Below are 26,210 nucleotides of genomic sequence, written 5' to 3' on the forward strand. Positions count from 1 at the left end.
CGTCGAACACTTCATAGCTGATTCAGCCATGCATAACACATGTTTGTTTCGCTGGTATTAGAACAAATCTTGAACCACCTGCCAAACATACATATATTCTGCAGACACGACAAACGCACATTTGCTAATATGCCTGGTATTTCTGTCAGTAGAGAGACAAGACTTGCGCTTCAAATGAAAACCAGGCGGTATTATTATAATGTAGCAGAAAGGCCGGCGCGACGCTGTTCTGTCAGTAAAACTTGTGTCAGAAATGGGACGTTGGTGTGGAAGCATGGAAATAACAGCGCCTGCTATAACAAAAAAATATCCGGCAGATCCCACGCACTGTGGAAATCGATGTAATGCGAAGCAGCCAGCAAGGAGCTGCATACATCGCTTTGTTTATTTTTGAGCCCAATGAAATCATTCATGTTATGGCATCTAGTTCACCATATATCGCATGTCTGCCAAGCACGCGTGCATGCACAGTGTGGTATATGCCATGCTAATGAAACGTATATTCTTTTTTATACACTGCATGACCGGTGATTTATGTTCATCACGCACTCATGTCATGCCATACCAATTTTGGTATATATCCAGTTATCTAAACGACCGGATGCGCACCATAACTGTGTCATGTAAATTATATCGTACATGACATGCATAACATATTTCGCCTGTTAGGACCTGCCATTTATGTTCGTCATACAGTCACGCCGCACAATACCAATTTTGATGTATATCAAACGAGCGAAATGGCCGCGAGTCATGGCATATAAATCATGCCACACATGACATGCATGTCATGGATTTCATGTTACCACCTGTTATGTTCGTCATAGATTCGCGTCACGCAATACCAATTTTGGTGTACATCAAGCTAGCGAACGGCCGCGATCGGACAATGAGGCATGTAAATCATGCCGTAAATGATATGCATATCATAATTTTCAAGTTGCCACCTGTCATATATGTTTGTCATACAGTCACGTTGCGCAATACCAATTTTGTTGCATATCAAGCGAGCGAAACGGCCGCGAGCGCACCATGAGCGTGGCATGTAAATCATGTCGTACATGACTTGCCTCTCACGATTTTCATGTTACCACCTCTCATTTGCGTTCGTCATACAGGCGCGTCGCGCAATACCAATTTTGGCGTATATCAAGCCAGTGAAACGGCCGCGCATGCACCATGAGCGTGGCATGTAAATCATGGCACGCATGTCATGGTTTTCATGTTACCACTTGTTATTCATGTTCTTGATACACTCACATGGCGCAATACCAATTTTGGTTTATATCAATCTAGCGAAACGGCAGCAAGCGCACCTTGAGCGTGCCTTGTAAATCATGTCGTACATGATGCGCATGTCATGATTTTCATGTTACCACCTCTAATTTACGTTCGTCATACAGTCGCGTCGCGCAATACCAATTTTGGTGTATATCAACGTAGCGAAACGGCCGCGAGTGCGTCATGAGCGTGGCATGTAAATCATGTCGTGCATGACAGGCGTATCATGATTTTCATGTTACCACGTGTCAGTTATGTTCTTCATGTCGAAATGTCTCGTCGTAATAGTTTTCGTATATATCCTATAATTTAAACGGCCGCGAGCTCCCCGAGACCATGTCATGTAAATCATGCCGCACATAACATGCGTGTCATGATTTTCATGTTAGGACCTGTCGTTATATTCGCCATGAACTCTTGTCACGTCATACCACTTTTGTTATATATGAAATTAACGGAATGGCCTCAAGAGCCCCAAGGTTGTGGAATGTAAATCATGCTGTTCATGACATGCATGTCAAGATTTTCATGTGATGACCTGTCATTTATGTTCGTAATATGATCATGGTATTCCATACGAATTTTGGTATACATTCGATTAACGAAACGGCCAGGAGAGCATAAAGTCGTAGGCGGCTATATAGATAGATAGATAGATAGATAGATAGATAGATAGATAGATAGATAGATAGATAGATAGATAGATACGCTCAAAGTCGCAGAAGTTTGCTAAGAAGTGCTTCGCATTTAAAAGAGTGACGTTTCACGTGAGCAGCAGTCTATTCGACGCCTCTTAGTTACAAATCAAATCAGAAATTAAGTCAAATTTTTTATTTTACCTTGTAAAGTTATAGATAGCTTCACAAAGGGGCGGCCTCATTTTGCTTGGCACCGGCTTCAAAATAGTTGCAAAACGAAAGTAATGCACAGTGTAATAAAGTATATGAGCTAATGAATAACTACAAAAGAAAACAAAAAAAATATTGTGGGACCGGCGCGCTTTTCCTGCCCCCTCTTGCCGACCGACCTTCTACCTGTTCGCGCACCCTCGCCGTCCTTGAAGATGTCGTCCTCCCGGCACATTCCGTATCCAGAGTTCGAGTAGCTGCTGATAGTGGTGACATTGATGCACTTGCTGCTATTGCCGAACCGGTGTCTTCGATCATAACGAAGAAAAGTGCGTTCATACCTCGATGCGTCATCTCTTTGGCCCGCGGAATAACCACACTTTGGGTGTCAAATGTATCTGACGAGTCTGTTGTGCTACCCAAGGGTATGAGGCTTGCATCGTTTGAAGTGGATACCAGCATCGATATAGCAGCTTTAAATAATGACACATCGCACGAAGAAGCCCGAGCAACTGATATTAGCCCTGGTGTTCCTCAAGACTCATCACTTTTCCTGAATATGGTTAACAAGTCACTGACCTCCGAGAAGCGTCAAGTGCTGGACAGTGTCCTCAGGAAGCACGCATCGCTGTTTGATTTCAGCCAGGAAGCTAAGGAAGTGCGCATTCCCAACACACGGGCTCGTCACAGGATCGACACCGGGTTAGCGCATCCAATAAGGCAGAAGCCTTACCGCGTGTCCGCGTCGGAGCGTAAGGTTATCGCTGACCAGGTGGATGACATGCTGGCCAAGGGCGTCATTCAAGATTCTTCTAGCCCTTGGGCTGCACCGGTCATACTTGTGAGAAAGAAAGACGGGTCCTGGAGGTTTTGCGTCGACTACCGGCGCCTCAATTCCGTGACGAAAAAGGATGTGTATCCGCTTCCCCGTATCGACGACGTCATTGACTGTCTCCACTCGGCGTCCTACTTTTCATCTGTGGACCTCCGATCGAGCTATTGGCAAATACCGATGCATTCCACTGACAAAGAGAAAACAGCTTTTGTGACACCAGACCGCTTGTTTGAATTCAACGTTATGCCGTTTGGTTTGTGCAACGCGCCCGCGACGTTCGAAAGGTTCATGGACACGGTTCTGCGTGGCCTAAAATGGGAGATTTGTTTATGTTATCTAGATGACGTCGTAATTTTCGGTCGCACTTTTGCAGAACACAACCAGCGACTTGACGTTGTTTTGACGTGCCTCGAACAGGCTGCCCTTACCCTCAACTCAAAGAAATGCCAGTTTGGCCAACGAGAGGCGCTAGTACTCGGACATCTAGTGGACAAGCACGGCGTACGGCCAGACCCACAGAAGGTTGCCGCAGTGAGCAATTTTAAGCAACCGCAGTCGCAACGCGAGTTAAGAAGTTTCTTAGGTCTTTGCTCGTACTTCCGACGTTTTGTGCCCAATTTTGCCGAAACTGCGTACCCTCTGACCTCATTGCTACGCAAGGACACGCCTTTCACCTGGACAACGGATTGCGACTCTTCGTTTCGGCAGCTAAAGTTCATGCTCTCTTCCGGACCATACTCCACCATTTTGACCCTTCTGCCACAACGGAATTGCACACCGACGCAAGTGGAATTGGCCTCGGTGCCGTCCTCATCCAGCGTTTTGGTGACGCCGAGCATGCCATTGCGTACGCCAGCCGTTCGTTGAGCAAGGCCGAACAGAATTACACCGTAACGGAGCAAGAGTGTCTCGCTGTAGTTTTTGCTGTCCAGAAGTTCCGCCCGTATCTCTACGGCCATCACTTCACGATTGTTACCGATCATCATTCGCTATGTTGGTTAGTTGGTCTCCGTGACCCGTCTAGTCGCCTTGCTCGGTGGGCGCTACGCTTGCAGGAATTTGACTTTACGGTCCGTTACAAGAGTGGCCGCCAGCATGCCGACGCCGACTGTCTTTCGCGGCTCCCGCTACCCACAACTGCTTGTGACGCCGACAATTTTGATGAATTTCTAGCCGCCATTGACGATACACGTTTTCCCGACCTCGCCACCTTCAGGAAAGAACAGCGTGACGACCGGCACTTGGATGCCCTTTTCGACTCAGCTGCTCAGCCGACAAACAACAATGGCTTTGTTATGCAAGATGACCTGCTCTATAAAAAGAATTACGCGGCTGATGGTGCACGCTTACTATTAGTGGTCCCCACAAAGTTGCGACGAGACGTGCTCCGTGCTATGCATGATGACGGGACCACTGGACACATGGGTTTCGCCAAAACGTATCACCGCGTTCAAGGTCGATTCTACTGGCCTAGAATGAGAAGGACTATAGAAAAGTGTGTGGCCAGTTGTGACAAATGCCAACAATTCAAGCGCCCGAACACTGGCCCGGTCGGACTCCTTCACCCTTTGACACCACCCTCGACAGATTTTTTAGTGGAGACCGGACTGGATAAGCGCCTGTGATAAGCAGCCAGGGATTGATTTATATGAAATGTGTTAGTGCATATACTGTTAGTAGGAAAGGAAGGTGTGCGGGTGAACAGTTTATGACAGTGTGAACTGCTGCAAGCAACCTGTGTATTGGTATGATTTTTTTTTCGGATTGTTCATGTTTAGGTACCGTTCAGTATTATTCTTTGTTTTTTTTTTCGCTGCATAACTTCGTGATATGGAGTAGCCGAGGCAATATGGACCTCAACCTCTCCACAGCAAAACAGTTAGAACAGAACAGAACAGAACAGAACCACCCTCAACACCTTTCGAAATGGTCGGAGTGGATCTTGTCGGCCCTTTCCCGCGCTCATCAAACAACAACCGTTGGGTCATCGTTTGTGTTGACCACCTGACGCGTTATGCGGAGACCGCAGCAATACCAACAGCCACGGCAATCGATGTTTCGAGTTTCCTCCTGTCTACAGTCATACTTCGCCATGGACCACCTCGCATTATTGTGAGTGATCGTGGACGCCAGTTCGTTGCCGACGTGGTCGAAGAACTCTTGCGTCTCTGTGATTGTCGATTTCGCCACGCGACCCCTTATCACCCGCAGACAAATGGTCTCGTCGAGCGCACGAACAGAACGCTCACCAATATGATTTCTATGTACGTCAATTCAAGGCATAAGAATTGGGATGACATCCTCCCCTTTATTACGTACGCCTACAACACGGCGAGGCATGAGGCCACTGCCTACAGCCCCTTCTATCTTCTTTACGTTCGACCACCTCGACTCTTCCTTGACACCATTCTGCCATTTCATACTCATGTGGACCTTTCTATTGCCCAGACTCTCTGCCGCGCAGAGGAGGCACGGCGTGTAGCTCAGCTTCGTACGCTGGCATCCCAGGACCGTTCCAAGATCACCTACGATTCACGGCACAAGGACGTATCTTACGACAAAGGCGACATAGTTTGGCTCTGGACGCCGCTTCGCAAGCGTGGCCTGTGTCGAAAGTTTCTGGCACGTTACACCGGCCCCTTTGTCATCGTCGGTCGCCTCAGTGACCTCACGTACTCGATAGCTCGTCTCCGAAAGCACGGCTACCGTTCTCGGCAGACGCAACTTGTTCACGTCGCGCGCCTAAAGCGCTGTCGTCCGCGCGACTCCGCGTTCACGTAGCCGTTACTCGCCCGGCGGGCTTCGTCTGTGGAGGGAGGAGTGCTACGCTAACGCGACAGGCAGGACGAGAAGAAGAGGAGGACGAAGAGCGCTTGCCTTGCGAGTGGATTGATGCCAGGCGGCAGCCATTCCGCCCCTTTTGCCCATCAGCCCATCTTCAAATAAACATCTTTCATCATAACAATATATACAAGATTTTTTAGTATTCACATTGAATTAAGAGAGGCATGAATTTAGAAACGTAAGGAAACGAAGAAAACAAAAATCTTCAATTAAACATACTGTAAAGGCGTTTATTGACGGCTGGATTGACGGCGACGATGCACAAAAGTCACGACGAAGCGCAGACTCTCACGAGCACGAGCACGAGGGGCGTGCTTTCCGAGAAGAGGCGAAGCGGGCGACCCACTAGAAGGCGCTGGAGAGGACGGCCCATTACAACGTTCCAATGCTTCTCTACGATTACCCCGGGTACGAAGAGGGAGCCGTCTGGCGACCTAACAGCTGGTAACTATGAGCGGGTCATGGTAGGGCTTGAGGCGCTCCACGTTGACAATGTCGCGCCCTCGACGGCGCATGTCGGGAGATGAGTCGATGGGTTCAATCAGGTAGTTGACCGGGGATGTGCGTTCGACGACACGGTAAGGGCCTTCGTATTCGGGCAGTAGTTTGGAAGAGAGGCCAGTTGCAGTGGTAGGGACCGAGAGCCATACGAGTGCTCCAGGTAGGAACGTGGGTGCAAGTGTTGGTCTCAACGCGGATGCTTTTCTGCCGCTCTTGGTCCTGCGTAGTAAAGGTCTTCGCAAGCTCGCGACACTCCTCAGCAAGTCTGGCTGAGGCAGAAATAGGCGCACACTCAGATCGATCCGGCTTGTATGGAAGGATTGTGTCGATTGTGTGCGACGGGTGCCTGCCGTACAATAGGAAAAATGGTGAGAAACCAGTGGTGCTTTGAGGGGCGGTATTCTAGGCGTAGGTGACGAAAGGTACAATGGAATCCCAATTTGTGTGATCGGCGGCGACATACATCGAGAGCATGTCGCCGAGCGTGCGGTTAAAGCGTTCCGTGAGCCCATTCGTCTGCGGGTGGTAAGCAATAGTTTTGCGGTGAACAACGTGGCACTCTTTGAGGATGGCTTCGACGACTTCCGACAGGAAGACACGGCCTCGATCGCTGAGCAGCTCCTGGGGTGGACCGTGGCGCAGCATGAACCGGCGGAGCAGAAAGGAGGCTACATCACGCGCTGTAGCCGCTGCAGGGCGGCAGTTTCGGCGTATCGCGTAAACCTGTGGTCTACAGCGACGATGGCCCAGCGGTTACCAGCCGAAGTCAGAGGGAGTGGCCCATACAAATCGATGCCAACGCGCCCAAACGGCGGGTCAGGGCAAAGTAAAGGTTGCAGACCTGCTGGTGACTGGTGCGTTGAAGTTTTGCGGCGCTGACAATCGATGCAGGAGCGAACGAACTTCTGCACGTAGCGGTACATGCCTCGCCAAAAGTACCGTTGGCGAATGCGGTGGTATGTTTTCGATAAACTAGAGTGCGCACACTGCGGATCAGCGTGGAACAATTCGCATATTTCAGAACGCAGACTGCGGGGTATTACCAGTAGCCACTGGCGGCCGTCGGCGTTGTAATTGCGTCGGTGGAGGAGGTTGTCGCGAATGGCGAAATGGTGGACTTGACGACGCAACGCGCGAGTGGATGGTGTTGCCGAAGGATCAGTGAGCAAGTCTAGCAGTGAAGCGATCCACTGATCCTTGCGCTGTTCGGTAGCGATAGTGTGAATGTCGATGGAAGAAACGGCATTGTGAAACATTGAGCTGTGGGTATTGTCGTCAGGCAAGGGGGAGCAGGAGAGTGCGTCGGCGTCAGCATGCCGACGTACGTTGCGGTACAGCACGCGGATATCGTAGTCCTTTAGGCGAAGTGCCCAGCGGGCGAGGCGGCCTGATGGATCCTTCAATGATGACAACCAGCAGAGTGCATGGTGGTCGGTGATGACATCAAATGGGCGACCATACAAATAAGGTCGGAACTTCGTAAGGGCCCAGATGATCGCCAGGCATTCCTTTTCGGTGACCGTGCAATTGGTCTCGGCTTTGGTGAGCGTACGACTAGTATATGCCACATCATATTCAGGGAACCCTGGTTTGCGCTGCGCAAGGGCAGCGCCAAGGCCAACACCGCTGGCGTCTGTGTGTACCTCTGTAGGGGCCGTAGGGTCGTAGTGGCGTAGTATGGAAGGCGACGTCAACAGACGACGGGGCTTCGCGAAAGCGTCGTCGCAATCTGACGACCATGAATTGAGGGACCCGTTACTTCCGAGGAGCTTCGTCAGCGGCGATATGACAGTCGCGAAGTTTCGAATGAAGCGCCGAAAGTAGGAACACAGTCCTACGAAACTGCGCAGTTCTTTGACGGACGTAGGTTTGGGGAACTCGGTCACGGCCCGAAGCTTGGCTGGATCGGGAATACCGTCCTCGGACACGACGTAACCGAGTACTGTGAGCTGCCGTGCTGCAAATCGGCACTTCTTTAGATTCAGTTGTAGACCGGCGTCGCTCAAACGCGTCAAAACGTGCCGCAGGCGTTGAACATGCGTGGAGAAGTCCGGAGCGAAAACAACGACGTCGTCGAGGTAGCACAAGCATGTGTGCCATTTCAGGTTGCGCAGAACGGTATCCATCATGGGCTCAAAGGTGGCGGGCGCATTCATCATCATCATCATCAGCCTGTCTACGCCCACTGCAGGGCAAAGGCCTCTCCCATGTTCCGCCAATCAACCCGGTCCTGTGCTTTCTGCTGCCACGTAATACCTGCAAACTTCTTAATCTCATCTACCCACCTAATTTTCTGTCTCCCCCTCACGCGTTTGCCATCTCTTGGAATCCAGTCAGTTACCCTTAATGACCACCGGTTATCCTGCCGACGTGCTACGTGCCCGGCCCATATCCATTTCTTCTTCTTGATTTCAACTATGATGTCATTAACCCCCGTTTGTTCCCTGACCCACTCTGCTCTCTTCCTGTCTCTTAAGGTTACACCTATCATTTTCCTTTCCATCGCTCGTTGCGTCGTCCTCAATTTAAGTTGAACCCTCTTTGTAAGTCTCCAGGTTTCTGCTCCGTAGGTAAGTACCGGTAAGATGCAGCTGTTATATACCTTCCTCTTGAGGGATAGTGGTAGATTACCATTCATGATTTGATAATGCTTGCCGAATGAGCCCCAACCCATCCTTATTCTTCTAGTTATTTCACTCTCATGGTTCGGCTCCTCGGTTACTACCTGTCCTAAGTAGACGTACTCCTTTACAACTTCCAGTGTCTCGCCACCTATCGCAAAGCGCTGTTCTCTACCAAGATTGTTCCACATTACTTTAGTTTTATGCATATTAATTTTCAGACCTACTCTTCTACTTTCCGTATCCAGTTCAGTAATCATGAGCTGCAATTCTTCTCCCGCGTTACTCATCAATGCAATGTCATCAGCGAATCGTAGGTTACTGAGATACTCTCCATTGACTCTTATCCCTAGCTCTTCCCAATCTAGGGCCCTGAAAACCTCCTGTAAACACGCGGTGAATAACATTGGAGAGATCGTGTCTCCCTGCCGTACGCCCTTCTTTATTGGGATTCTGTCGCTTTCTTTATGGAGGACTATAGTGGCTGTGGATCCGCTGTAGATTTCTTCCATTGTGTTTATATAGGCTTCGTCGATGCCTTGATTCCGCAGTGCCTGCATGACTGCTGATGTCTCCACCGAATCAAATGCCTTCTCGTAGTCTATGAAGGCTATGTATAGGGGTTGGTTGTATTCCGCGCATTTCTCTATCACCTGATTGATAGTATGAATATGGTCTATTGTTGAGAATCCTGTACGAAATCCTGCCTGGTCCCTTGGTTGATTGAACTCCAATGTCGTATTAATTCTGTTAGCAATTACTTTTGTAAATAGCTTGTAGACAACCGACAGTAAGCTTATGGGCCTGTAATTTTTCAGGTCTTTGACGTCCCCTTTCTTAGGATCAAGATGATGTTGGCATTCTTCCAAGATTCTGGTATCCTCCCCGTCGAGAGGCACTTCGTATACAGGGTGGCCAGTTTCTCTAACATAATCTCTCCACCGTCTTTCAACAGGTCTGATGTTACCTGATCCTCACCAGCTGCTTTGCCTCTTTGCATTCCCTTTAGGGCTTTCTTTACTTCTCCTGTCAATACTGGTGGGATGTCAGATTCCTCTGCGCTATTACTCCTTCTTACGTTATCATCCTGAATGGCTCGGCTGCTGTACAGATCTCTGTAGAACTCTTCCGCTACCTCAACTATTCTATCCATATTGTTTGTGACCTTGCCTTCCTTATCCCTTAATGCATACATCTGATTTTTGCCTATGCACAGTTTTGTCTTCATAGCTTTGAGGCTTCTTCCGTTCTTTAGAGCATGCTCAATTCTCTCCATATTATACTTTCTTATGTCGGCTACTTTACGCCTATTGATTAACTTCGAAAGCTCCGCCAGCTCTATTTTGTCTGTTGCATTTGAGGCTTTCATAGCTTGACGTTTCTTAATGAGGTTTTTCGTCTCTTGGGATAGCTTACCAGTGTCCTGTCTAATAACTGTACCCCCGACTTCCACTGCACACTCCTTGATGATACTAGTCAGATTATCATTCATTGCGTCAACGCTAAGGTCGGTTTCCTCGGTTGAAGCCGCGTACCTATTCTGAAGTGAAACTCTGAATTCCTCAACTTTCCCTCTCAGAGCTAGTTCATTAAAAGGCTTCCTGCGTATCAGTTTCCGCCGTTCCTTCCTCACGTCAAGTTGAATTCTACATCTTACCATTCTATGGTCACTGCATCGGATCTTGTTAACTACTTCCACATCCTGTACAATGCCCGGGTGGCCGCACATTATGAAGTCTATTTCATTTTTAGTTTCGCCATTAGGACTCCTCCACGTCCACTTACGAGTAGCCCGTTTTCTGTAGAAGGTATTCAAGATGCGTAAATTATTGCGTTCTGCAAACTCTACTAGTAACTCCCCTCTGGCGTTTCTAGAGCCGATGCCATATTCCCCAACTGCATGATCTCCAGCCTGCTTCTTGCCTACCTTTGCATTAAATTCGCCCATCAGTACCGTATACTGTGTCTTTACCTTACTCATTGCTGATTCTGCGTCTTCGTAGAAGCGTTCAACCATTTGATCATCATGGCTGGATGTAGGCGCGTAGGCCTGTACCACCTTCATCTTGTACCTCTTATTAAACTTAATTACGATACATATCACCCTCTCATTAATGCTATAGTATTCCTCTATACTGCCAGCTATATCTTTATGAATAAGGAACCCCACTCCTAGTTCTCTTCTGTCAGCTAAGCCACGATAGCATAGGACGTGTCCGTTCTTCAGCACTGTATAAGCCTCCTGTGGCCTCCTAACCTCACTGAGCCCTATTACATCCCATTTAACACCCTCCAATTCCTCGAATAGTACAGCTAGACTCGCCTCACTAGATAAAGTTCTAGCGTTATACGTAGCCAAATTCAGATTCCAATGGCGGCCTGTCCGTACCCAGAGATTCTTAGCACCCTCTGCTGCGTCGCAGGTCTGACCGCCGCCTTGGTCAGTTGCTTCGCAGCCGCTGGGGACTGAGGGCCGAGGGTTAATTGGTGTATTCATGTGGGAGGTAGTGGCCAAGTACTACACCAGGGTGGCCAATCCTGCTCTGGTGAGGGAGTGCATTGCTGGCTGTGGTCGCCAGTGAGGCTGCACCCCAGGCCTTTTTACACAATTCCATCATCACGCGGATTTTTTATTTTTTTAATCCGGTTGGGTATTGTCCGGCACCGGGATTCGAACCACGGACCTCTTGCATGCGAAGCTGATGCTCTACCACTACGCCATCGCTGCAACTGCGCGGGCGCATTACACATCCCAAAAGGCATGACGTTGAATTCGTACAAGCCGTCGAGCGTGACAAAGGCGGTCTTCGGTCGAGCGTCATCAGCCATGGGTACTTGCCAGTACCCTGAGCGCAAATCGAGAGTTGAAAATAATTCTGAGCCTTGCAGGCTGTCAATCGCGTCGTCTATTCGCGGTAGTGGATACACGTCCTTACGAGTGATCTTGTTGAGTCGTCGGTAGTCCACACAGAACCGCACAGAACCGTCCCTCTTCGCAACAAGAACGACAGGAGACGCCCAGGGGCTGTTAGAAGGTCGAATAACATCTCGTGGAAGCATGTCGTCGACTTGCTCGTTGATTACACGGCGTTCTGTGGGAGATACGCGATATGGACGTTGCCGCAGTGGCGGCTGGGCGCCAGTGTCGGTGCGATGCGTAACGGCGGAAGTGCGGCCGAGAGAAGTTTGAGCGAAATCGAAAGAAGAGCGAAATTCGTCCACCAGGCCCAGAAGCTGGGAACGCTGGACCGGTGTAAGGTCGTCAGCAATGGAGAAACCAAAGACATCAGCGGGTGATGAACCAGACGTCGAAACAGCGTCGAGCGTACTGGAACTGTGGCAGTGCATTTCATCTGGTTCGTACATAACTTGTGCGTCTTCGAGGGGTTCCACGCTGCCGAGACATTCCCCTGGGACCAACATAACACTGTACTGTCCTGAGTAACACACGTACTGCCCTGAGTGACTTGCACGGTCGCGAAAGGCACCAGCATGCCTTTCCTCGTGCAAACGCGGTCAGATGGCGAGAGAAGTGCAACGGTGTCGGAGAGACTGGCGTAGTACACTGACACCGCCGTCGACGAGTTTGCAGGCACCTTGGTGTCGTCTTTGACAAGTACGTTGCCCGCAGCCGATGGACTGTCTGCCGGCGCCAGTTCAGAGAATGGTGAGAGCTCTATTTCGGCTGGTGCGCAATGAATGACGGCGTCGTGGCGGGAGAGAAAATCCCATCCTAGGATGACGTTGTGGGAGCAAGCAGGAATTATGATCAATTCGACGGCGTACAGAGCATCCTGAATAATGATGTGAGCTGTGCACACCGCTGTTGGGTGAATATTTTGGGCGCTGGCTGTATGGAGGGAGAGCCCGGAAAGGGGCGTCGTCACTTTTCGCAGTAGTCGGCTAAACTTGGCGTCCATAACGGATACGGTGGCTCCAGTGTCGATAAGGGCAGATGCGCGAACACTGTCCACAAACACGTCAATCGCGTTCGAGGGGCTTCGATGAGGGCTTTCGCAGTTCGATAGCGTCGCAGCCCTTGCCTCGTGGACTGCGACGACTAGTTTTCCTGGTCGCGTGAGCCCGGGCGTGGCCGCATCGGCGACAGTGAGCGTCGTCGTGGAGACGGTGAACGGCGGGTAGATGGTGCGGGGCGGGACGTCGGTGACATAGGCGGCGCTTGGTCATAATAAAGGCTGCTTGATGAGCTGGTGAGGGTTGATGCGACCCGAGGTGGCTGCACGCCATTGCAGTAGCGTGCGACGTGACCGGCGCAACCGCACGCAAAGCAAATGGGGCGGTTGGCGGAAGTGCGCCAGCGGTTCGCAGGTCCCATCCATGTCGCAGAACTGGATGGACGAGGCGGCTGCTGATATGAGTGCATTGTGGGCAGCAGTCGGGGCCTGGGGACGACGTCGACGTATGCAGGCGGCGCAGCCGCGTCGAAGGCTTGTGGTCCGACGACGGCTTCGGCGTAACTCCGCGGGCTAGCCACAGGAATCGCTGGGGGCGGCCTGGCTACAGCTTGCGCGTAGCTTAGTGGTGCAGGCACTAGAGGCGGCTGGTGGTATTCGGGAATGTCCTCCGCGATTTCTTGCTGAATCGCTCAGCGGAGAGGAGGCAGAAGTGTAGTTGGCGGCTGGTCAACATGCTGCGGTGGAGTGAAAGCCAGTAGAGAGACCTGGCGGGCAATTTCCTCACGCACGAACGACTTGATTTCGGCGAGCAAGGTGGAGTGGTCAGGAATTGCCGACAAGCCTGCGAGACCAACATCGCGTGATGGCGGTCGACGGGTCATCAAGCGCTGCCGGCGCAGCTCCTCGTAGCTTTGGCACAGGGTAATGACCTCTGCCACTGTGCGAGGATTTTTGGCCAGCAGCATGGTGAAGGCATCGTCGTCGATGCCTTTCATAACATTCCCGATTCTGTCAGACTCCGACATGCTCGCGTCGGCTTTCTTGCACAGGTCAAGAATGTCTTCGATGTTGCTCGTGAACGATTCCCGTGCCTGCTGAGCTCGTTCACGTAAGCGCTGCTCGGCTTGAAGCTTACGAACGGCAGGGCGGCCAAACACGTTGACGATGGCGGTCTTGAAATCGGACCACGTCGGGAAATCGGATGCATGGTTGTTGTACCACATGCCTGCCACACCCGCGAGGTAGAAAACCAAGTTGGTCAGCTTGCCTGCTTCGTCCCATCTATTGGAAACACTCACCCGTTCGTAAATCGCGAGCCAGTCCTCCACGTCAGTGCGATCCGCGCCGGTGAAAACAGGAGGGTCGCGGATACGGAGGACACCGGGACAAGCGGTCGGGGCAGGAGGCGGCGTTTGCAGAGAGGCGTCTTGCGGCATGGTAGATGGCACGGTACGGGATCGGAGCTCCAGGGGCATCGAATGGAGACCGAAGGTGTGGTGACGGTACAGCACTGTCCACCACTTTGTAAAGGCGTTTATTGACGGCTGGATTGACGGCGACGATGCACAAAAGTCACGACGAAGCGCAGACTCTCACGAGCACGAGCACGAGGGGCGTGCTCTCCGAGAAGAGGCGAAGAGGGCGACCCACTAGAATGCGCTGGAGAGGACGGCCCATTACAACGTTCCAGTGCTTCTCTACAATACATATACATAACACGAGCTGAAGAGGTAAACATTATTATATGCATACGGATGTAACAGAGAATGAGGAGTGAAATACAAACGGTCCATACTAAAACTTATTCGAGGGATCTGCAATACTCGTGTCTCCGCTTACCTTGTCATTTATGTCACTTCTGTGGCATGCATTTCTGTAAGGCGACGCCTGCCATTTATGTGTATGCACGTTTCAAGTTCCCATAATACAACTCAAGTGGTATTATAAGAAGGTATGAAACTTTAGTACACTAATTTCACAAAGAGATCCGCGGGCGGTGAATCCCAGGGGACACTGTGAACATGGCGAAGGAACACAAAAACTATTGTATCAGACTTCGCATTTCCTGAGCGAACAACCGATTGTAGCCTCTCTAATTGACATTACAGTCTCAGATAACATTTTTAAAAATAATATACAGGAACACTTCCTATCTACACAAACATAATCACCTTCATCATCTTTGCTTCACACTCCCTGAAGTATTTTCTTTGTGTAAATCACACTAACGTTTTGTTATGTTATCTAAACTGTGTTTAATTTATTGTCACACATACTGCTTATTGATGCTGTTGCCTTTTGATTTTTGAAACCTTGTGTACTGAAATTTCAAGTTTCTTCAAGTATTTTACATGTCTTACATTAGCGTTTGTTTATTTCCTCTACAGTTTGTTTGATTTATCAGACGCACATATGCTTTATTGATTTCATTGCTGGGCAAACTTTCGCTCATATATGTTTTCCTGTACACACATGTTTTGCGTGTACACTCATTTATGCTTACTTTTTTATTGACTTTTCACTTTACACTGAGCACTGTGTCATTTTGTTGGGTTTTGGGATTACAGGGGGCAGGCGCTTTGTCAGGCTTTTATGCCTTTTCGCCGGTCTCCCATGCAAATTGTACCTTTCTTTTTTTGATTTTGCCTGAAATGAACTTCTACTTCTACTTCTACTTCTGTAAACTACTGAAACTCTACACATAGTTAACGGTGGTAGTATCCGGCACTAAGTGACAACTGCTTAAACGGGAGTAGAGAAGGATGTAATACAGGAGTAATTTTAATGGCCTTGGAAGAACGTACCGTAGACGGCTTACGAACGTAGTGTCGGTTATTCTAACGATTTCATTATTATAGCCAATTTCGTTGCGATGTGTCCCTCGTGGTGCTCGCAAGACATACGGGATAAAAATACTAGTACAAGGTATTGAAATGCATCAGCTACATCTATACGTCCTGAGTTTAGCATCATCTTAAAGTTCTAAGGAACTAGTTTAATTTTAGGATGGAATATGGCAGCTTGTGTTTTCACCTCAATTTACGCATGTGCATAGATTCTGGACATTTTTAACTCGCGCATTGTGCCATTGCAATCCCGAATAAACATATCCAGATTTTTGCGAGTATGAAGGAGGCTAGTGTCATCAGCGTAGATAGTGGGTATCGATGTGCAGTTAATGTTGGTACTATCATAACGATAAATGTAAAAAAAACTAATGTCCCAATTATACTAACCTGTGATGGAAACCTTTGTGCGCAACAAACAAGACCATTCACTTGAACGAGAGAGACATAGAACGGGCGCTGTTTCATCTAACTTTATTTGCGGTTTCTCGAGCAAATATATGCAGAAAGCACACACGCGCAGAAATCAAATGCATTGTCACAAACACGTATTCACTTCAGTATAAATAATCAAGATATTCAGTTTCTGCCTTCCAAAGCTTCACCGATGTGTCAATGACACACCTACCCCTATCTTCCTGATATAAAACGCTTCCCTTAACTCCCGCGCCATCTTATCCCTACCTCTGCCAAAATGTGTATCTCAGTTAGCTTCGGCTCACATGACTCGCAACTCGCGCAATGCTCAGCCAGATTAGTACCCCCACTCTTAATAGCTCGTAAATGCTCCCCTGTCTGCTCATTAATACACCGACCAGTCTGGCCTCTATAGGCCTTGCCTCTCAATTTAGTGAATTGTTTTTTGCGCACAAACTTTCCCATCAGCTATGCACCATCTCGCCGAGTTTCATGTTTTGTTAAACTACCCTGTGGAGCGCCAGAAGCACCAGATTTTGGTTCACATTGCCTGAACAAATAACCTGTTTGCTGTGCGATAGATATGATTCAGGAATCATTGGAACCTGTCGACGAAAACATAGCACTCTAAAATTTAAGAGCGAGATTAGCTTAAATGATATTTGAAACTGCTTAAGCAGTCGTGCGTAATTTCTTACTTGAAAGTGTGACAACACAAGTTGCTAATAAAAGATACACAGAAAATGGGTTAGACGTATTCTTGTAGTCTACACAGGCTTCATTGAAGGCTTGGCACATGACTAGCAGTCAGCCCTAAACGGGGTAGCACCCACTGCAGGGCTGGTAAGCTTAAAGGAAATAAAATCTGTCTTTTCACTTGTATTTTGACACAGGTCCTTTTTTCTATTGCTGGCCACGGTTGCTGGCGCGGCCACGGTATACGACTACGCTCTACGGTTAAGGAAAGAGTCTCAGCTTCAACGTACTTCAGTTGACAACACGACTCCTATGTGGGGATGAAGGTTCGTACTTTGTATACTTTTACTATGACGGTTGTTCGTTCTGTGATAAACGAAAGTGTTGTCACCTGGAAAGTGCCGTAGTATATTCGGCAGATTTTATTGAAGTTGTGCCAACTTATAACGGGGATAGTATTGCAGCCATAGCGATAGTTCCAGCCGCGATAAGTGATATTCATTTGTTTGTAATGTGTAAAGGTACTTTGGGGACATATATGTAACACTATACTTTTCTGTAGCTAAGTGACTTTCACAAGTTTCCATCATATCTCCTTCTTGCAGGTGGCTTTCAACGTCTAGGGCGGATAGCAGCCCCTTGAGCGTAATGATGGGTGTAATGATGGACTCCCTATAAATGCCTCTAATATACAGATTTTGCTGGCAATGTTCTCGTTACTCTATTTGAAGAGAGTGGTAATGTTAGGATAATATTATTGAGTCTTGTACAGCAGGTATTACAATGACAACATCAATAATAATCTAAATATTAATGTATCAGTCATCCCAAATAATGTCATAAAAATAATCGCAGCTCCTACTCAATTTACAGGTAGTAGTTATCGGTGAGTGGCAAGGATTTATAGAAAGACAAATAAAAATTACAGTTTTGCCTTGCGGCAAAACTGTAATGTCAAAACTGGTATACGATTGCAAAAGTGGTATACGACGGCAAAACTCGTATACGAATTAATACTAGCAACAAACTCCTTTAAATGACCCCTAAGCTACTCCGAGTTCAAAGACGAGAGAGTGGTTTCTTTTTCATCTTCACTTTACTTCCTACAGGCGCTATCTACTCCTCGCCACTTCATAAAACGCGTGAAGCGTTGAGCCTATCAGGATTTAGCGCTTTTCGGCTACACCCTGTTAACTACTCTTGTGCAGTCCAAAACGCACGGAACGAAGTGAAATGAGTTGATCGCGGATTATACCAGTATAATTTGTTATGTTTTGTTCTCCCGAATCGTACTATTGTACTTATTGTACAATGAGGGACTGTCGTGAATTTTGTGGTATCGCGTGACGAAAAAGCCCGTTGGACAAAGCTCAGAAGATTTCGTGCAAACCATGCAGAGCTAATCAGGAATACACAGTGTTTCTCCGTTATTGCATCCATGCTGCACGTTTTGATTAGCAATATGCAATGCGGCATCCCTCACGGTTCACATTATGATATATTGTATTTGTGCTTGGCTGTATGATACTGTATAAACGGACAGAACAACACGGCTGCGTGTCCACGTAGAGGTAAAGCAATACGAGTTGCACTGTTTGACGCTCGCTAGACGACGGCGGTTGTGCTCGAGAATGACAATAATGCCTTTTATGAAAGATGGGTGCTGTAATCTCTCTCTATGGCCGCCGTAGAGCGGCGTGGCCAAATTACGAAAAAGGAATGGCGCCTCAGACAATTCCATCACCTCTGACCTGACGGCGTCGCTATCGTCATTAATAATGTTCACACGAAGAAAACGCACTGGTGATTTGACATGAGAGAACCCGTGTGTTGTGTACTGCACGTGGAATACACTAGTGTCGAAGAACCTAATGCTTCTACCCGCCTGGCAGTGCCTGTATTGTTTAATAATATGTACAATTTATGCATTCCTCTATTACACAGGGTGTACTTTTGACACGCGTAGATGTTGTAGTTAATATTTGTGTAACGAGTGTCGTCGATGCACTGGAGCGGACCGACATGATGATCTGTCATCCCTGTTTTCGCCCAGCACGTCAGTCGTGCTGATGTGCTGGGCCGCTGCCGACTTTAGAGGACCGCTGCCGACTTTAGGACCGCTGCCGACTTTAGAAGCCTTTCAGGCTACAAAGTGTCTAGGCATCTGAAGGCCGGGGCACCGTCGCGGTACACGTAGAGCATGCGCCTGGCTGCCGCAGTAGCTAGACCTGGTAGTCAAAAGGGCAATGTTGAAAGCGGAAGTGGAACTTCGTTTGAAAGAAGAAAAAAAATTGGGTGAGGTTTAACTCTTGTAAACATAGTTATCGCGGGCGAAAGGTGTGTCACTTGATTTTGCAAAGGCTTCGAACACAGGTGGCGGCTGCTGTAGCATGAACCTGCGCGTGCTTCCGCGATTGGTAAGCTTTTCTATAACTGTGTAATCTGGCCTACATTTGCTCCAGTGTTTAAGCAGCAAGTCCTGCTTCAGAGTTCGCTGCCTGGCGTATAGCTGTATCTACTGGAATATTGGATTACGCCTACCACCTGCGCTGAGGCGCAGGCATAAACGGCACAGCTGATGCGAGAAACATGGCGGGAATGAGTGACCAAGCGCCGGCGAAGCTGCCGTTAAACCTTCATCTGGTCACGTGGTACCCCAGCAGAGAGACTCCGAGTTATCGCATCTGCGACGCCTATCGCAGCAGATCACGTGTTACGACTTGGACAGAGATAGACTCAGGGAGGGACGAAAGGGCATCAGCTGCGGCTGTGACGTACAAGCAGGCTGGGAGTCAAGAGTGTTGTATTTCTCTGACTCGGGCCGAGTCGCTCTTATTTCGCCAAGGCGGGCCGGCCTGCCGAAGACATTACGCTCCGCTTGCGCTCCGGCGGCCCTAGGTCATGAGACACGGCGGCCCAAGGAATTTGACAGATATAGAATAGTTGAGCTTTCGCTATAAAGGAGCGAAGGTGGGGCTTGGTAGTGACTTAGTGCCCAGGTAATTATTTGAGAGCAGACGGAGAGATAAAAAAGAATTGGCGAAGCTTGCACTCAGTCGCGCAAAGCTTGACATAGCGAAAGTAGACGATTCTTAAGTCTAATCTGGTTGCTTCTAGGTTGTGGCTAGGTTTTATGTAGGGTAGTCACGACACGGATGTCCAAACTACAGAACCGAGCGTTCGCGCCTCTCATAGAAAGATTCTTTCTTAATCTCTGCTTTTTAACAAGACAGTGCTTAATGCCGGGGTCCACCAAGTACGTCCGTTACGGATATGACGTTGTTCAAATGGGGGCCAACGGGTGAGAAGAAAAATAAGAAAAAGATCCCCGCTGCGATTCGAACCTACGACCTTGCGGCCGTGACTGTAAGCGCCCGACGCTCAACCGACTAAGCAACGCTGGCAGATTGCTGTACACTTCACGAACGTGCCTTATATCTTTCAACGTATCTTTTTGGGCTAGTTGGTTATATGTTTAGAATGGGGCATAGCGCTAATACACACGGGCGAGGAAGAGACAACAGGACAAGCGATATCTTTCACGCATTGTCTCTCGCACGGTGCTCTCTGTTGGCGGTGTAGGTAGGCGGGTCCGAGCGAGGTGGTGCAGCCGTCTGAGAGTGGTTAAAAGAAGTAATGCATCACTGATCGACACTTACTAGCGCTTACTCCGAGATTGCGCTCGATATGGGAGGTCATGGTTAAAGTGTCTCGATATCAGCGATAATGAGAACTAACAGACAAGACAATTGGCGTTATTGTCTGTTAGTTCTCATTATTATTGTGTCTAACAAAGATAGACGAGCCCTTGAAAAATCATCTGCTTTCCTTCGATATCAGCGAGAGATACTGGCCGTGCTGGCGTCGCCGAGGCACCCTAGACGCAGTTACGTTCTTTGCCTTTCGCTTCGTTTTATCGTGCGCCGCCTCATCGGAGTTTGCAGCTTCCACATGCACCAACGGGATTTCTCCAAATTCTCCGCCGCCGACTGCATCAATTGCGAGAGCACCGACTAACAAAACTGCTGCAATACGCGTTGCAGAAAGGACACGATTTCGACGCGCGAATGTCGTGCCTTGGTGGAGCGAGACAGAGGTCAGTGGGACACACGCGTTTGAGGCTCAAGCTACGAACCTCTGCCTCCCGTGTTGTTGAAGCGCAGTGTGGTAGTGTATGCACGAGTACAGGCGACGGTTACCCTATTACTAGAAAGCGCACACCGTGCCTGTTTCTCTCCTTAATTGACGACGTTTTAAAAAAGTGCATATCGGGTACCAGTGCTGATTAAGAGCTTGTTGATGTCATCTTTACGCGGGGATTCAGGATTCGCTGTGTCCAAATATATGTTCCCAGCTTCAGCTACAAAAACGGATTAAAGGACACTAACAATTTATGTCAGAGTGAAAGCTGAATGAACGGCAACGTCTAAAACGGCAGCAGTGCCCTACTTACCGAGAAATCAAGCTAAATGTGTCACTCGGTGAGCACCACGAGCGGGACATTTTGGAAATGATCCCGATGACGTGAGAGAGTCCGAGTACAATTAATCACTCGTAATCAAACTAGCTGCAATAAAAAAAGAACCTTAGGTGCCTCAACAGACGTAATAAATTGCTGCTTGTTCGTTTCTGTTTGATTCATGGGAAAAAGAACCTTTTTGGCGTTGCCATGGGGAACGGTGCACGTGGTTCAAAGGTTCCGTTTTCGCCAAACTGTACTTCGCCCGGCGCCCTGCTTCACTCACGCGGTCGCGTCTCAGTGGTAGTTTCGGTATCGCGTACTGCCGCGTGTGTTTTGCACGCTCGTGAAAGTCGCTCTGACAGAAAGTTCGACAAAATGCCGCATGCATGTGATGTTGGCGGATGCCCGAATTGTTCACGCCGCCAGGGCACGCCGCCCCGCAGTAAAGGCGGGCAACTCTGGGCACGGCAAGAGTGACGTGAGAAAGCCCGCTTTCAGGCGGGTGATTTGAAGTGCGCTAACGCGATGCGGACCACTAAAACGTGATTTTATTTCGAAGTAAGCAATTCTTTGGCGCAAAAGTAGCACTACGAGGTTTCTGGACCACTATTTTAACAATCAACATTGGCCTAATATTTCTCTCTAGTGTCCCTTTAATCATGATCACGGGCGTTAGTCGTCGCGATGGAGAGATGCCCCTAGGCGTCAACATGAGTGCGTCGACGTCAAACGGTGCTACAGCTGCCAATCACGAATAGACATTGAACGAGCTCTCGTATATCACTACACAATAAGCACTACTTCTGTGAAGACACGTTTCACTTTCGTGTCATACCGATTCCTATAACGGAGGGATCAGCCATGTTTTTTTCTCTATTTCTGTTTCTCTCTTGATTCATTCTATTCTTTCTATCTCTTTTTCTCTCTGCTTCTTTCTGCAGGGTAGCAAACCAGATATGTTTTCTGTTTAACCTCCCTGCCTTTCGCATTACATTTCTCTCTCTCTTCCTGTTTTTCTTTCTCTTTCTGTGTTTCTCTTTCTTTCTTTTTTTCTCTGTATCTATATCGTTTTCGCTCTTTATATCTTTTAACAAGTTTTCGCTCACTTTTTCTATCTCTTTGTTTCTATAGCTTTCTCTCTCTCTTTGTGAACCGGTGGGGAGTAGAGGGATTTTCACAATTATGCGCTCGTACCCGTCTATGGTGACATTTTTCTTATAGGCCGCACAAATTACAGCTAGCTTAAACAGCGTCACTGTCAAACAAACTGACAAGGTCCCTTAGGCATTCACCTAACACGACTCAAGGGCCAAAGCCACCTTGTTGTTATTTTTCTTCTCAGTCCATGTATTGATACTGCTCCCCCACCCTCCGAAAGCTTTCTGCTGCCTAACGTGGTTTTGCCCTGCCTGCAGGATTGGAGGCTTTGCAAGATTTTCGCACCTCACCTGTTTTTAGTAGGACTGACAAGTGGGCTAGTTGGTTGAGATTCACGAGGCTCTACAGAAGGCCGTCATGCAGGAAGTGGATTCGCGAGTTGGATCATCCATGGAGACATACGTTGCACACATCCAAGACGTGCTAGCCTTGTGCCGTAAGATTGACAAAGACAGGATAGAGGTGGACAAGGTCAGCAATGTTCTGAAAAGTATAGCTGACGATACCTTCAACATACTAATCTGTAAGAACTGTTCCGCCGTTGACTCAATCATCACAGAATATCGGCGATTTGAGCAAGCCAAAATCGAGAGGATGAGTCAACGCTTCAATCGAACATAGCTGTGACTTGTTCCTGCGAAGATTACTGTGACGCCGCGTCCATTGGCGAATTGTACCAACACTAGAAGGATTCTATGGGGTACATTTTAGCGCAAACTGTGAAAGAAAGCACGGGAAAACAGTAGAGGAAAGCAAAAAGGTCGAGCGCTAAACTTCAACTGTTTATTCGAAAGGTGAGGCCAACAAGAAATAACCATGTGCGTATGCGCGCGCCAGTAGGGGAAAAAATCACACTTTCTATCAAATAATTGACACTCGTTTTGGAACAGACAAACAGACGTATCACTGATACAACTCGTGCCTCTCTTCTTAATATGGAACGCCTCCAATAACTCTCGCGCTAATGTGTCACTGATCCTGCCTATTATCTGGATCTCACGAAGCAGAAGCTCACAATTGCAGGCTATGCAATGCGCAGGCAAGTGCGCGTTTCCTTTATTCTTTAAGCATAATTCATGCTCCCGTGCTCGGTCGTTGACACATCGCCCAGTTTGGCCCACATACGTCTTCCCACACGACCGTGCTTTCTTTCACAGTTTGCGCTAAAATGTACCCCATAGATTTCAACCAACTCGCCCAGCAACAAGTCTTACTTACTAGATGGATTGTTTGCTAGGAGCTGGTAGGCACGGCCCCTGCAACTTGTAAGCCCCCTGCGCAAGACAACATGGCAAAAATATCACTCATTCAAGTCGTCGTACGAGAAGAGTTTGCCAACATGGGCGTCCTTCTTCCCTAAACCACCAGCCACACAACCCAGCCCCTGCGCACTCCCGCCCATAACGCTGACCACCACGCCGCCCCACATGCTGCTGCTGCCACTTCGGTTCCACGGTTCCCACCACGCTACCGAAATCCATCCGAGTGGCGCACACCAAATGAGAGACCAATCTGGTTTTCTTGCTCTCGTGTTGGCGACATTTCCCGCCACTGCCACAACAAATGGCATTTCCGACCATGTTTTCCAAACGACCACCGTCAGGATCACGGATAGTATTCGCCACCACGTTTTGCCGATGACTACCTTCAGGACCCCCCACCTCACCGTTCATCTCTACGCTGCGAACCATCCTACGCTGACGTCGTCGCCCAGATACACTGGTGCAGCCGCTTGCCGTCATCTCAAGGTCGCCAGTCCCGCTCCCCTCAAAGCCGCCGCTCTCTATCGCTGGCCTATTCTGGACAGCTCCCCGGAAGCCTTAGAATGCAGCTCCTAGAGGTGGCGCTGCATTGACAACTGGGACCGAAAAACCTCACCGACCGGCTGATTCCAGACGAAATTTACTTGTTCCCACCAATGGCCTGACCGTTACTGCTCTAATCGACACTGGTGTCCACATGTCCTTTATGAGTTCTCAGCTTCGATCCCCCCTAAAAAAAGTTCCCACACATGCTGTGTCTCCTACAGTCCGAGTGACCGACGGCAGCCGATCATCAGTTTTTGGTATGTGCACTGCCCGCGTCACTGTTACCGGTCACCACACTTCTGTTCTGTTGGCAGTTCTCGACGCTTGTGCACAAGATGTCATTCTTGGCATTGCTTTTTGACCGCGCACTCTGCCCTCATTGATTGTTCTGCCGGCATTTTACGGCTCGTGTTGCCTTTGTGCTTTCATGTTGGTTCTGCAAATCGCACACAGCTACGGTCCGTGGACTGCCTACGGCTATCGCCTCGGGCTGGTATGTACCTCCCTATGTCGCCGTTCCCGCCAGTTCCTGACGGCGACTCCGCAACTTCGCACTACCTCATACAAAGCGGGTATTGCCAACAACAGGACGCTTCTCCCTATTCTCAACTTCTCTACGTTGACCCAGGTCCCTCTTCAGGGCATTGCCTTAGCATGTTTACCCCTGACACCGTCTCATTCATCTTTCACCCTTGAGACCAAGACCAATCATAGCCGTGCAAAATAAGGTATCCACGGACAAAATGATAACCAATGACCTGTTACCTTCCCAAGTTGAAGCGCTCCGCGGTGTTCTCGTTTCTTACCTAGACATATTTGACATCGACGACCTTCCCCTGTATTCATCACACCCGACGGCCTTTATATATTAAGGTCATGCCTTTTAGGTTGTGCAATACGCTGCAACTTTTGAACGCATGATTGGCTCTCTCCTACACCGTTTTTAATGGTTGACCTGCTTAATTACTATCCGGACGATGTCATTGCTTCTCGCCTACCTTTAAAAGCCACCTTCCACATCTGTCGGCCATTCATGACGTTTTTTGCTGTGCTGGCCTCCAGCTTGATGCGTAGAAGTGCACCTTTGGACGCCGTCAGATCAAATTCTTTGGCCACCTTGTTGACACTACTGGTGTTCTGCCCGACCCTGACAAAGTCCTCGCTCTCCGCGAATTCCCGGTTCCACGTTCCAAAAAAGAAGTCCGCAGCATTCTGGGGCGCTGCTTCCAATTCCGCCGTTTTGTCCTCAACTTCACATACATTGCTCGGCCCCTCACGGATCTCCTCAAAGAGAACGTGGCTTTTTACTGGGGTGCGTAACAAGAACATTCCTTTACGTCGCTGTTATACGCGCTCATATCACCACCTGTGTTGACTCATTTCAACCCAGCCGCTCGAAGAGAGGTTCGCACCGACGGAAGTGTCCATGGCAATGGGACTATACTCGCTCACATACAGAATGGCAGAAACCGTGTTATAGGGTAGGCTAGCCGCTTTCTGTAAGAGTCGGAATGGAATTATTCTATTACTGAGCGGAGATGCCGAGGTCTCGTCTGGGCTGTCACAAAATTCCGTGCGTACCTATACGGACGCTCGTTCGCAGCTATCGCAGACCATCATGCGCTCTGCTGGCTGTCAACATTTAAGGACCTCACAGGAACACTCAGCCGATGGGTATTATGATTGCAGGAGTACACGTTCTCGGTAGTCTGCAAATCTGGCAAGTTTCACAGCGATGCCGACTGTTTAGAGAAGTTAGTTGGGCGACTTGGTGTGCATTGACTACAGAGATAACTAACTAGCGCAAAAGACAACGGACAAGGTGAAGGAAACAGATGCTAACACCGACTGCTTATCACGACACCCTTTAGATTCACCCAACTCCGCCGAGTATGAAGCCGATACCTGCATCTTAGCCATGACTTACTTACTGCAGGTAGCGGATGAACAACGTCGATATCCATCGCTACTCTCCA

This window comes from Rhipicephalus sanguineus, chromosome 3, assembly GCF_013339695.2.
Source record: "Rhipicephalus sanguineus isolate Rsan-2018 chromosome 3, BIME_Rsan_1.4, whole genome shotgun sequence".
Classification (NCBI taxonomy): domain Eukaryota; kingdom Metazoa; phylum Arthropoda; class Arachnida; order Ixodida; family Ixodidae; genus Rhipicephalus; species Rhipicephalus sanguineus.